The sequence below is a fragment of the Triturus cristatus genome, chromosome 8 (genome assembly GCF_964204655.1).
Source record: "Triturus cristatus chromosome 8, aTriCri1.1, whole genome shotgun sequence".
NCBI classification, from domain to species: Eukaryota; Metazoa; Chordata; class Amphibia; order Caudata; family Salamandridae; genus Triturus; species Triturus cristatus.
Window position 1 is genome coordinate 208,461,634 of NC_140591.1, and position 14,148 is coordinate 208,475,781.

The 14,148-nt window shown below is 45.6% G+C and overlaps 1 protein-coding gene across 1 annotated transcript in view; it reads right to left on the minus strand.

The window, feature by feature from the left end:
• Positions 1 to 14,148, minus strand: part of IFNAR2 (interferon alpha and beta receptor subunit 2) — a 276,605-nt gene that overhangs the window by 145,887 nt on the left and 116,570 nt on the right. The window lies entirely within an intron of this gene.

The following is a 14,148-nucleotide window of genomic DNA, read 5'->3' on the forward strand; positions in this document are numbered from 1 at the left end:
TGGTGTAAATCCGTTCAGTAGTTCCTGAGAAAATCAAAAGTAAAATCACATATATATCTGGGCGGAGCCTAACCACACATCTCATGGTGAGATCTGATTGGCTGTCAGCACTTCCTCCAAGAAGTGTTGGCAGCCATCTTGGGACCAATATACAGGATAGCACCTCATTAAAAATCATTGCAGTTATTAGAAGGTTTTAAGACTTTAGTTACATTATAAATCATTTGTTGATGGTACCATACTCATTTTAGGAATTGTGGTGTGTTCTAAGGTGATTTTACCATGTGAAAAAGCCTTCTGCTGTGATATCATGAATCATGTTTGAGAGAAAACTATTTTCTCATGCTTTTCCCACAGAGGTTTGGAAGGTGATTTATAAGCTAACTGACAGCATATTTTCTGTAAATTCACATTATCTTTCACATTATCTTTCTCAGTCATGTGAGAATGAAGTCTGACATTCTCAGTAAAACATGTACATCCAACAAGGGCAGAGACTGTCAGTTGATTCCTTTGCGTTCTACTGCAGCTTCCCAGAGTGTTCTAAAGAACAACTAGAGCGCTAACAGTCCTACTTATGGCAAACGTATGGCACACCTGAAGCCATCTTGGTTGGAATAAAGTGGTAATTCTTAAAACATTTAATTTAAAAAGGAACAAAATGAGGGGGTTCATTTTGCCATAGAAAGTAGGATTAGTGCTGCAGAAAGAAAAATTAGGGCACATTTTGAGTGACTTCTCAAATCCTCTTCTATTTCATTAAAAAATTCTGACATGCAGACTGAAACATGCACTTTCAATACCAGCAGCAGACTTCCCTGGTGAGCAGTAGCTTTACTACAGTGATCTAATAAGCAACTAGAGTCCTAACATTATGAATTTATGGCAAATTTGTGACACATCTGAATGCCTTCTTGATGGAATCAAAGTAAAAAACTGAAAGTATTTCCTACTGAGGAGACTGTAGTAAATGAGGAATTAGGAAACATCATAACAAATAAGTCTCCCAAAATGGCCACCAGAGACAAAAGAGCCCAAATGTAGCCCAAATATCACCCAGATGTAGCCTAAGTATAGCCCAATGACAGAATGTCCCAGAGTGTTCTAACGAACAACTAGAGCGCTAACAGTCTTACTTATGACAAATGTATGGCACATCTGAAGCCATCTTGAATGGAATAAAGTGGTAACACTTAAAACATTTAATTTACAAAGGAACACAATGAGGGGATTCATTTTGCCATAGAAATTATGATTAGTGCTGCAGAAAGAAGAATTAGGGCACATTTTGACTTCTCAAATACTCTTCTATGTCATAAAAAAATTCTGACATGCAGACAAACATGCACTTTGAATACCAGCAGCAGACTTCCGTGGTGAGCAGTAGCTATACTACAGTGATCTAATGAGCAACTAGAGTGCTAACATTCAGAATTTATGGCAAATGTGTGACATATCTGAATACCTTCTTGATGGAATCAAAGTAAAAAACTGAAAGCATTTCCTACTGAGGAGACTGCAGTAAATGAGGAAATTAGGAAACTTCATAACAAATAAATCTCCCAAGATGGCCACCAGACACAAAAGAGCCTAAATGCAGCACAAATATCACCCAGATGTAGCCCACATGTAGCCCAATGGCAGAAGTGTGCAAAACACTTATTTTTTGTGTATTTGCAGTTTTATATAGTGCAGACTTGTCAGGTATTGGAATGCTTTACATGAGCATTGGTTAAATCACACAAGATCAAATTTATTTTGGTTGTAGACATGGGGAGATTAAGTGATTTGACCACAATCACAGAATGTTGAGCTGAAGCAGAAACTCCAACCTGGTTCCTCAGTTGCAAAGTCTGCAGCTCTGGAAGTAACACCACATCCTCTCGCCAAGGTGCAACATTTAATCAAGTGGTCAACTGGATAAAAAAACAAAGATTACAAATAATTTAAAAGTTCTTTGTCGCTATTTGAAAACTCAGAAAATATATCCTCATTTTAGTTTTTTAGAGCACTAACCATAATTTTGATGCAAATAAGACCCTCTCATATATGTAGTTTCTAAAGGAAATACTCTAGGTATTACAGTTTTGATTACATCAAGATGACGTCAGGCGTTCCACACTTGTGTAATAAATATAGAATGTTAGCAATCTAGTTGTTCATTGGGATACTGTTGAGAGGCAGAGGCCAGGGGCACGGACTCTGAAAATTGAAGGCAGGTAGGAGAGTGCAGAGGCAACAATTTGACCACACTGGGCAGGCAGGAAGGGCAGTGGCAGCACAACAGACTATGGAGGGAAGTGGAAAGGGGGGCAGGGGCAACAAACCAACAATACAGGACTGGCAAGAGAGGCTGTGGCAATATAATAGACCATTGTGGGCAGAAGGAAGAGGCAGTGGTAGTACAACCATACATGCCAACAGACCCGTTTCAGCCAGGAAACGTCCAATGTTTTTAAGCTCAAATGGGCTTTATTTGATCTGTCTCCTGTCTACAATCTCCTCTTTTTCAATGTAACTCAAAGGGGAAAATCAAAACCCCAGTTTATTTTCAAAATATCCCTCTTACCAAGTTCAAAATGTTCGCAAGTATGGTACATTGAATCATGGTAGGAAGGAGGAATTGGGGTAGGGGCATGGATTCGGATAACAGAGGACAGGAGGGACAAGGAGAGGTGCACCAAACTGACCCTACAGGGCAGGCATCAGGGTTTGCAGCAGCACAATACACCACACAGCACATGCGGGACGGGAGTGCAGCACAACAATCCATAGAAAGCAATAGGGAGGGGACAGGACCATGCACATGGACAACAGAGAACAGATGGGAAAGAGGCAATGGTAGCTAGCTGACCATAATGGACAGACAGGAGAGAAAGCTGCAGCATAACAGACCATAAAGGGCAGGACGGACGGATCAGGGGCATTACAATGGAACAGACAAGCCAGGAGGGAGGGAATAGGGGGTCTGGACATAGAAACAGAGGGCTGGTGGCAAGGTGGCAGGGCAGGAGCAGCAAGATGACCATGGAGGTAAGGCAGGATGGGCACTAGAAACAAGACACACCATGGAGAGCAACAATAAGACTATGGTGGCATACACACAGACCATGGAGGGAAGGTGGGAGGTGGTCAGGGGCAGCTACCTGACCACACAGGGAAGGTGAGAGGGGCCATGGCAGCACAGAAGACCATGCATGGCAAGCGGGAGGGTTAGTGGCAGCACAATGGCTATGATGGGCAAGAAGGAGGGTACAGGGGCATGCACAAAGGCCCATGGAGGATAGAAGGGAGGGTCAGGACCTGGGCACAGACAAGAGAGTTCAGGGGAAGGGGCCTCACAACAGACAGCGCGGGGCAGGCAGGAGGAGCAGTTGCAGCACAACAGATCAGGGAGGGCAGAAGTGTGTGGCAGTAAAATGGACCATGGAGGACAGGAGGAAGGGGATAGGGGCATGGCATGTGGACAGGCAGGGTGGAGGTGGCAGGGACAGGTTACAGTCATCTGACAATGCTAGGCAGGTGGGAGGGGAGAGGCAGCTCAACAGAACACTCAGAGTAGATAGGAGTGGCAGGTCCATGGGACATAGTGGGCAAAAAGGATGGAGCAGGGGCATGCACAAAGACATCGGAGGGCAGGGGGAAGGAGAATAGGGGCAGCAAGCTAAGCACAGAGGCTAAGCAGGAGGTCAATGATGGGCCATAGAATTGGGCAATGGAGGGCAGGAGGAGTGGACTGGTACATCATGCTAAATGGAGGGCAGTGGCAACACATCAGACCATGCATGGCAGGAGGGAGGAGGCTAGTCCATGGATTCAGACAACAGAGGATAGGGAGGAGGTGGATGGGGCAGCAAGCTAACTGTTCAGAGAAGGTGGGTATTAGGAACCTTATTGTTTTTAAAATGTGTGTCTGTGCGAACTACTTAAAATATGAACAAGTATGCAGCATAATCTCTTTTTTATTCAGGAAGAAGAGGACGTTTGTGACTGTGACTCCGGGCTCACTTGGCAGAAACACCCCCTGACCCTCCACCCCCATCGCAAAATGTAATGCCCATGAAAAGGGTAGGTGGACGCAGTGTTATATAGAACATAGTCCTGAGAGCACGTTGAAAATGAAAACTAGATGTAGTATATGGTATAAACTATGAACCAAAAAGTGTGATATAAGATGAACCGGGGCGTGAAATATAATATGCAATACATTGTGCGCAATGACAGATTCATTGGAGAGCGCGAGATAGCACAGGCACTATCGTGTGCTATGCGATATGTGCCTTGGAGTGTAATATGCACAGGGCAGTGTTGTGTAACATAACTAGTCTCTAAAGTTGTAATATAAAATATGTGCTGGGGAGTGTAACGTTGCATATGCACTGTGACAAAGATATGGATCCCAGATTGTAATATGTATGGCATAGCGCTGTGCGTTATAACATACACATCGAGGAAGGCACGTTAGATGGGGCAATATAACCCGTGCGAAGGCAAGTGTGGCATGACATATTCACGGGGTGGTGTTACAGTGCACATGGGCTAGAGAGTGTCATAGCATACGCACTAGCTGGTGGAATACAACACAGAGGTGTGAAGCAATCGGCGGGCACTGGTGGGTGTAACACAGCATTGGGCTCAGCCAGGAGCACGCTGTGACTCTCAAGTGAGGTTCGTCTCCTTTCCAGAGAGTAAAATAAAAAGTATTACACATCCGGCGGTGGATGTGTTTTTTATTAACCGTGAGGGGGGTTTCTTGCATAGTTTGGTAGCATTTTTGTCGAATCCCCTTTGAATGGCTTGGTGTGCGTGTATATTAAATGTGCCCGTCAATAGCTACCCATGTTTGTATAAATAAACGACAAGGGTGTCTACTTGGAGAGTACCCACCGGCGGGGGCGCCGGGATTAGGCACGGTAGGGCGTCAGACACGTCAGAGCTTCACTAGCGGTGTAAATACATTCCATGTGGATTCATTCTATGCATAGTCGCCTTTTAATGAATATCACGCAAATCGTCATGGTGATAGGTACATACGGTTTGTCCAGAATGTCCTAGGTGTTTCTATAAATATATATATTTAAAAAATAATAAAAAACAAAGGCATGACCCGGAGGTTGGGGTCCCCGGGGCCGATTAAGGCCTTGGGAGGGCCAAATTAATTTTTTTCAACAAAAAAAATTAGGGTGCAGGCCCTGGGGGATGGTGTCCCCAGGGCCAGTAAATTAGAAAAAGAAGGGGGACCACACAGCCATCCTTCTTAAAAAAATAAAATAAATAAAAGACCGGCATCGCGCTGGAGGCCACGCCCCCACCTTGCAGCACTCTGCAAACGCGCCCCCTGGCCAGTTGTAAGTTGGGGAATGAATTCCCCTTCAATACTGAGGGTCTCTGAGGGCCAACTAGCCCAACAGGTATCTCCAGTGTGCGCCAGGGAGCTGCGTTGCAGACAGGTGTTCTGAGGCCACGCCCCTTTTAATAGCTCTATGCAACGCAGCTCTGTGGCGCTTACTGGAGGTACTTAGTGGGCTAGTTTGACCCTAGGGACCCTTTGGATTCAAGGGGACTTAATCTCTCAACTTAGAACGGCCACAGGGTGCGTTTACACAGTGGTGAAGGGAGGGGACAGGGCCTGAGGTGACGTGTGCAAACACGCCCTGTGGCGCGTTTTAAGTTGGGGAAATAATTCCCTTTCAATCCTGAGGGACCCTGGGGGCCAACTAGCCCACCAGGTGCTTCCAGTAAGTGCCACTGCTCTGCATTGCAGAGAGGTGGTGCAGGCCGTGCCCCTTTTTACACCTCTCTGCAATGGCGCTTACTGGACGTACCTAGTGGGCTAGTTTGACCCTAGGGATCCTCAGGATTCAAGGGGACTTAATCTCCCAACTTAAAAAACGGCCACAGGGCATGTTTACACAGTGGGGAAGGAAGGGGACGGGGCCTGAGGTGACGTGTGCAAACACGCCCTATGGCGTGTTTTAAGTTGGGGAAATAATTCCCCTTCAATCCTGAGGGCCCCTGGGGGCTAACTAGCCCACCAGGTGCTTCCAGTAAGCGCCACTGAGCTGCGTTGCAGAGAGGTGGTCCAGGCCGTGCCACTTTTGACACCTCTCTGCAACGCAGCTCTGTGGCGCATAATGGAGGTACCTAGTGGGCTAGTTGGACCCTAGGGACCCTCAGGATTCAAATGAACTTAATCTCCCAACTAAAAACGGCCACAGGGCGTGTTTACACAGTGGTGAAGGGAGGGGACGGGGCCTGAGTTAACGTGTGCAAACAAGCCCTGTGGCGCGTTTTAAGTTGGGGAAATAATTCCCCTTCAATCCTGAGGGACCCTGGGGGCCAACTAGCCCACCAGGTGCTTCCAGTAAGCACCACTCCGCTGCGTTGCAGAGAGGTGGTCTAGGCCGTGCCCCTTTTTACATCTCTCTGCAACGCAGCTCTGTGGCGCTTACTGGAGGTACCTAGTGGTGTAGTTGGACTCTCAGGATTCAAGGGGACTTAATCTCCCAACTTAAAACGGCCACAGGGCGCTTTTACACAGTGGGAAAGTGAGGGGACGGGGCCTGAGGTGACGTGTGCAAACACGCCCTGTGGCGCGTTTTAAGAGGTAGCTTTAATCCCCTGCCCTATTATATACTAGGGGCTTACAGAGGAGGTCATGCTGATCACAGGGGGACCCCAACGCATAGTGTTCCCTAGTGTATGTAGGTGTTTTCACTGTATTCTGAGTGTCTTTTAACATAGCACTGGCTCTAGGACTGGTTAGTCAGACTCAGTTACCACCAGTATCCGTCTGAAAAAGTTGAGGGTACAGGATGATTTTGCAACAAGGCTTCTTTCTGCACTTCTGTTTGTTCTTCCTGCACTTTTCTTCGTCTTTGAGGACTTCTGTTGCTTCTTTCTGCATTTCTTTTTTTTCCTTTCTGTGCGTTTTTTCTTCTTTCTTCACATGTCCTATCTCTGTAGGCATAGTTAGAAATTAGCATTTAAAAAACCTTTGAAATTCACTGAAAAAACCATAGGTTTCAGGCACGTTATAGTTAGGAATTAGCATTTAAAAAACCTTAGAAATTCACTGAAAAAACCATAGGTTTCAGGGGCGTTATTGTTAGCTGGACTTTTCACTCGTACAAAACCATTGAAATTCCCCCGTTATAGTTAGTTCAGCTAACTATAACTCGCGCGCCCGGAATGCACTGCTGATGACGTCACATATTACATCACTCATGACATGGTCAGTGACATCACGGATGACATCACTGATGACATCTCAAATGACATCACTAATGACATCATCCTTGTGATAGAGTGGCAGACCTCCTCTTCCCCTAATATAACCTTTGATACACACATTCAAAAATAGAAACTACAATGTTCAAAACAATGGACATACCAATACCAGTTACAACAACCTATTCAGTAATTCTAAGATCCACATACACATACACTCATTCACCAACAGTCCTATACAGTCACTCATACATGTACTCACTCATCATATGTACTCACACACCTATACATCCTGTTACACAACGCCACTCATCCATAGTTACTCACACACATAGTCACTCATGATAATAAAGAATCAAACATCCATTTACTTGCATATACAGTTATACACACACCACCACACTTACTTCTACAGAAACTTACACATACTTAGTCTTTTAAACAATCACTTATAGAAACACATACTTATTCATACAGGAACTCTTTCAATCTCTCACTCTCACATATACTCACTTATATACACCAATAGTCACATATACTAGTTTAAAACATATGTAGTTACTCATAAAGACACTATTGAGACCGTCTATCACTCACTAACACACCCATGCACACACTCATCCACCCACACAGTCCTGCACACATGCTGTCTTCAACACATACAAACAGTGAGTCACTCATTCATGCACCTATGCACTCCGTAATACCCCCCACCGAACCATACAGACACTCATACTGATACTCAAAAAACCAACTAATAACCTATATAGACACTCATGTAGCTACTCACCAACCCATGCAGCCACTTATACACAAAGTGAGAGACTGATACAGATATTTACACATTTAAACATTACTCACTAAGCCATGTATTCACTAAGATACACTTAATCAGTCAGTTATACAATCAATTTTTCAAAAACAAATCATCCATTTAGACACTTATATACCCATTTATTCTTCCATCGACCTTGAGATATACATATATAAAACATATGTAATTTTCAGAAAAACACACATTTAGTGGATGAGGTCATCAGTGATGTCACTTGAGATGTCATCAGTGATGTCATGAGTGAGGTCACTGACCATGTCATGAGTGATGTAATATGTGACGTCATCAGCAGTGCATTTCGGGCGCGCGAGTTATAGTTAGCTGAACTAACTATAACGGGGGAATTTCAATGGTTTTGTACGAGTGAAAAGTCCAGCTAACTATAATGCCCCTAAAACCTATGTTTTTTTCAGTGAAAAAAAAAAATATATATATATATATACACACACACACACACACACACACACACACCTACCTACTGGTGATAGTCAGTAGGTTGGTATAGCTAGGATCAACTTTTCTCATGGACGTTTTTTGTTTTGCTAATAACTTTGGCCCCATTTGACGAATCTGCACAAAATTTTCAAATTATTGTCCAAGTTAGTTTATTGGCAGAAAGTTAGATCTTGGTCCACAAGGAGTGCTTTTTGTAATTTGGTGTATAGCTGTTTAATAGTTTTGGAGTAATTAAAGAAAGAAAAATATAGATATCGAGGGATGCGGATCCTTCGTAGATCCACCTGCAGGGGATCCACGGGTCTGGGGGCAAAGCAAGGCCCCGATTGGCTGGCTGCAACTTGAAAGGAAAGTTGCAGCTGCCATTTTGTTGGTTGGTTGGCCCAGGGAAGGGAAAAATAGTGTAAAAAAAAATAAGGGTTCAGGATAGAGGTATCCTGACCATATAGGACACATGGAGAGGTCCTTAAGGGATCCCTAATGGGCAAGAAATAGTTTAAACTTTTTTTAGGGCACGAATCAAGGATCCGCGGGAACCAATGAGTATCGGCGGGGATCTGCGAATTCGAGGCCCAATGGAAAAAAAAAAACCTCACCCACTCACACCCTGTAACCCTTCTGTGCACGGCCAAAGGCCGTGCACAAACTCGGGCTGGGCGTATGCAGGGGGGGCTGGACGCAGGGACTGCGGCGGTAGTTGTATTAACGTATGACAATTATATATTACTTTACGTTTAAAAAAACATAGAAATTCACAGAAAAATATCAAAGGTTACAGGGACATTATAGTTAGGTTCACGTTTTACCCACACAAAATCATAGAAATTCTGCAGTTACTGTTATACTTCTCCGAAGAAAATATAACTCATGCCATTAAGTAACTTTAGGCCAAGAGTTATAGTTTCTGAACATAAATATAACTATAAGTATAACTATAACTGCCAAATTTCTATGGTTTGTGTGGGGGTAAAACATGAACTTAAGTATAACATCCCTGTAAACTTAGTTTTTTTTTTTTTTGTGAATATATATACTTTTCCAAATATGACCCTAGATGACATCCACCAAAGAAAAAACTGGCACTCCAAAATGCAGTCTACCGCAGCTGTTTATTTTGTCGGCCGTGGCATTTTGACCTTGCGGTCTTTGTCAAAGTTGGGTGGGCATGACAAAGACCACAAGGTCAAAACGCGCCACTCGACGAAATAAACAGCAGCAGTAAGGATAATGTTACTTACCAAGTAAGCATCTGTTCTTGGCGTGTAGAGCTGTAGATTCACATGCTTTGCATACTCCTGCCATCTAGTGTTGGGTCCAGATGTTTGCACGTTGTTTTGCTTCAAAGAAGTCTTTCTAGTCACAAGGTAGGTGACTCCTCCTTTCGGTGATAGTGCACATGGGCATCAACTTCATTGTTAGATTGTTTTCCCACAGAGGGTGAGTGTTAGATTTGGGAGTCTCTAGTTGGCAGAGGTATGTACCTTTGACCAAATAGGGACACTTGCGTCTAGTCAGGGTAAGGGGCTACACTCCTAAAATAACCCCTGCTCACCCCCTTGGTAGCTTGGCACGAGCAGGCAGGCTTATCTCAGAGGCAGTGTGTAAAGCATTTGTGAACACATACAGTAACCCAGTGACAACACTACAGATGGACACCACACAAGTTGCAGTATAAAAATAAGTATTTTTATATAGACTTAACACAAGACGAAACGACAAAAATCCACAATACTGTACTCAAAAATAGACTTTAACAGGTTATAAAATAGCTCAGTTCTCTCAAGTTGTAAATGCGACACTACTCTCAATGTACCTTGAATGTGTAACGCAAAGAAAACAAAAGGGTCGCAGGGAAGGTGATGCGTCGGTTCCTTACACGCAGGGGAGTGGATGCATCTGTTCCTTACTGCTGCGCAGGGGAGTTGATGCTTGCTTCCTTACTGTGTGGGGAGGTGATGCGTCGGTTCCTTACTGCTCTCTGGTACGATGCAACAAGATGGCACCTCGATGCGATACTCTCCTCCGGTGCGATGCGACAAAATGACGTCTTGGTTGCGATGTGACAACGTTGATATGATGCGTGCATGCCAGATGGCTGTGTGGTGACCTGATGATCTTTGGAGCCGCGACAGGCCCTGTGACACGCTTCTCCAGGGATGCGACGGTGACCTCTGTGGCGGCTTCCCGCTTCTCCGTTGATGCGCCGCGCTTTGGCGATGCGATGATGACAGCGGCGGCTCGCTTCTTCGGCGATGCGACGACAGCTGCTGCGGCGGCGACACGCTTCTTGTCGTTGCATCGCGCTTCCAACGACACGCAGTCTCTCAGAAGGCCCAGCACAACAGCAGGCACTTCAATTGTTAGCAAGGGAATTCAGGGGGAGCTGGTTGGTGAAGTCTTGTATCCCTGAGATACTCATTTTCCCTATGTTCTCTGAAGGCAGAAAGGCCTTTGCCTAGTCCAAACCAGTTCTGGTCAGTCCTGGAGCACTTTGTTGACCAGACTCCTTCTTTCCTTTCAAAGTGTAGGCCAGGGACATCAGACGCACCACAAGAGGTAGAGTCAGCATTGTGGAGGGAAGGCACAGCCCTATTCAGGTCCCGGGTGCAACTCATCCCTCCCATCTGCATGCACATCTCTCTATTCAGCCATGTGCTGACTCACCCGGTCTCCTGGAATCCCCCAGCCCCTGTCACAGAAACTCCAGACAAGGAATACACAACCTAGCAGAGGCAGGTTTGGATAGTTAGGTAAGAAAATACCTACTTTCTAAAAGTGGTATTTTCAAACACAGAATGTTAAAACCAACTTCACTAAAAGATGTATTTTATCATTCTGAGTTCAGGCATACTAAACTCGAATTTCTACCTAGTTCCCTGAGCCAGTTAGGATTATAAGATGTAATAATCAAACTGCCCATTCTGGCCTATGGGGGAACAGGTAGCCTTGCCATAGTGAAAAACGAAAATGGCTGTAATTCACTATTTGGACATGCCACACACATCAGGGCATGTCCTACCTTTTACCTACAATGCACCCTGCCCTTGGGCCTACCTTAGGGGTGACTAATATGTATAAAAGGGAAGGTTTAGGGACTGGCAAGTGGGTGCACTTCCCCAGTCAACATGGCAGTACCAGACTGCCCACAGGCCCTGCAATGGCAGGCCTGAGACACACTTTACAAGCTGCTCTGGTGGGTGGCACAACCAGTGCTGCAAGCCCACCAGCAGCATTTGATTTACAAGCCCTGGGCACACGCAGTGCACTGTACTAGGGTCTGACAAGTAAACCAAACCAGTCAATCATGGAATCACTAATCCATACATCAATTTACCATAGGGAGCACTTACACTGTGGCATTGAACAGCAGTGGCACAGTGCCCAAAAGCATCTAAAACCAGCAAAAATGTAAGAGGCAACAGAATAAAATGGAAGGGAGACCCACGCCAATGGTGCCAGGTCTAACAGTGAGAATGGAGTTAGTAAATGTAGAATAGAGATATCCATGCGTATGAATGTAAATTGAGAACTACAACAACTACAGGAGACCGGGGAGGTGGGTGGGTGCATATGAATCTACAGCTCTACATGTCAGCAACAGATGTGTACTGGGTAAGTAAATTATCCATTAGAGGCATGCGAGCAGTAGATTACATGCTTTGCATAGACTATATAGCAATATACTCCCAAAGCGGTGGCTAACGTGTAGTGGTTGTAGTTGTTTGAAACAGTGTTTTTAGTACTGCTTGGCCTACATTTGCTTGCTGCCTCAATGACACATCTACGCAATAGTGTTTGGGAATGTGTGTGGTGCAGAGGTAGGGGATGTGTAGCATCCCTCCCTGACTTTTTGCAGGCTCAAGGGACCTTATGTCCCGGGGCCTGCCTTTTTTTAAATTAAGGAATGATGGCCATGCTGCCCTCCTCCTCAAGCCACTATGGGCTCTGTGGACCCCTATGCCCGGGGCCTTCTTTTTTTAAATGGGGAGAGGGGTGCACACTCCCTCCCGGAGACAATAGTGGCCCCAGGGACCCCATTGCCCAGGGCAAAATCAAATATTTTAATGGGAGGGGGGATAACTCCCCCCTTCCTTAGACACTATGGGTCCCCATCCCCAGGGCCTTCTTTTTATTATAAAGGGGAAGGGGACGCGCAGTCCCCCTCTACAAGCCTATAGTGGCCCCGGGGACCCCATTCCCACATGCCTTAGGTGCATCTGGGTGATTGCCTGGGTGGACAACCACCGAACAGTACGTTGGGTGCCGCAGGGGGAGCCTCAGGGCCTCCACTGGCTCCCTACATGCACTCAACCTGGGTTCTGTGGGAGCCAGCATTGCTCCTGCCTGCCAGGAGCAGCTGTTTTTGGTCGCTCTCACCAGGCAGGAGCAATCTGATTTTCCCTGACCGCAAGAATGTGGGCAGGGAAACAAAAGTCTGCTTCAACCCGGCAGGAGAATATTTTAAGTTCCAGCCGAATGGTAGCAGACATGCCTTCCTTGCCCCGTCCCCTTCGATTTGAAATCAACCCTGAGGGATGGGGTCCCTGGGGCGTCACAAGGGGGGGGGGGGGAGGGGAGTAGTGCGTGCTCCCGCAACCCCCCCCCCCCATTTTTACAATTTAGGCCCCAAAGGATGGGGTTCCTAGAACCAATTAGTGGCTAGAGGAGGGGGCCACTCTTTCAAGTGTTCAGCCCCAGAGGATTATTCCTTAATAATCGCAATTAAGGAATCGCAAAAGCCTACCTTGATGCATGTGCCCCGATGGGCCACATGCATCAAAAGAAAAATGGTCGCAACCGGTATTTTTGCATTTGGGATGCATCCTCAAATTGAGATTCCCTAAATGCAATGCATGATGCAATCGCAAATAGCGATTTTGCTAATAGGGGTCAAAAATTACCATCAATTTGAACTTGATGGTAATTTGCCAAAACTTTGAAAAATGCACTAAAGTGCATTTTTCAAAGTTCCATGTCACACACACACATGCCCTTGGGGCAAGTGTGTGCATCGTATCTGCACACATGGATATTTCAGGGGTGCAACAGGGTGTCCTTTTGATACCCTTGCACCCTTGAAATTGCATGCGCAATTTCAGAGTACCTATTGCATGCAATTCCAATTCATGCAATTCTGCAACGAGTCAGGAGTAGAGCATTGTAATTATCGCACAAGTTACTACTTGTGTAACGATATATCTGTAAGAGACATTAGTTAGTGATATATTCCTTACCTTAGAATATCCCCAGGCGTCAGAGGGATCCGGAAAGTCTTTTCGTAGCAGTACCCCTGTGCGTCAGTAGGTGGCGCCATGCGGCTCCACGTCCGTCACTGGCGTCGTATGCCGCTTTCCGCGCAGGAACGCAGAGCCATGCAACAAACGGACCACTGGTGCCATGAAACTAGGGCCCTGAAAAGGATGATCTTAACCCTAGAAATCAGTTCGCAGAACGGGGAGGATGGGCGGGGCGGTAAGGAATATATCACTAACTAATGTCTCTTACAGATATATCGTTACACAATTAGTAACTTGTGCATCTGAAAGACACGTTAGTGACAGATTCCTTACCTTCGAATAGATACCCCAGCAATACCAACCCCGGTGGTGGGTCTGCGAATAGATTAC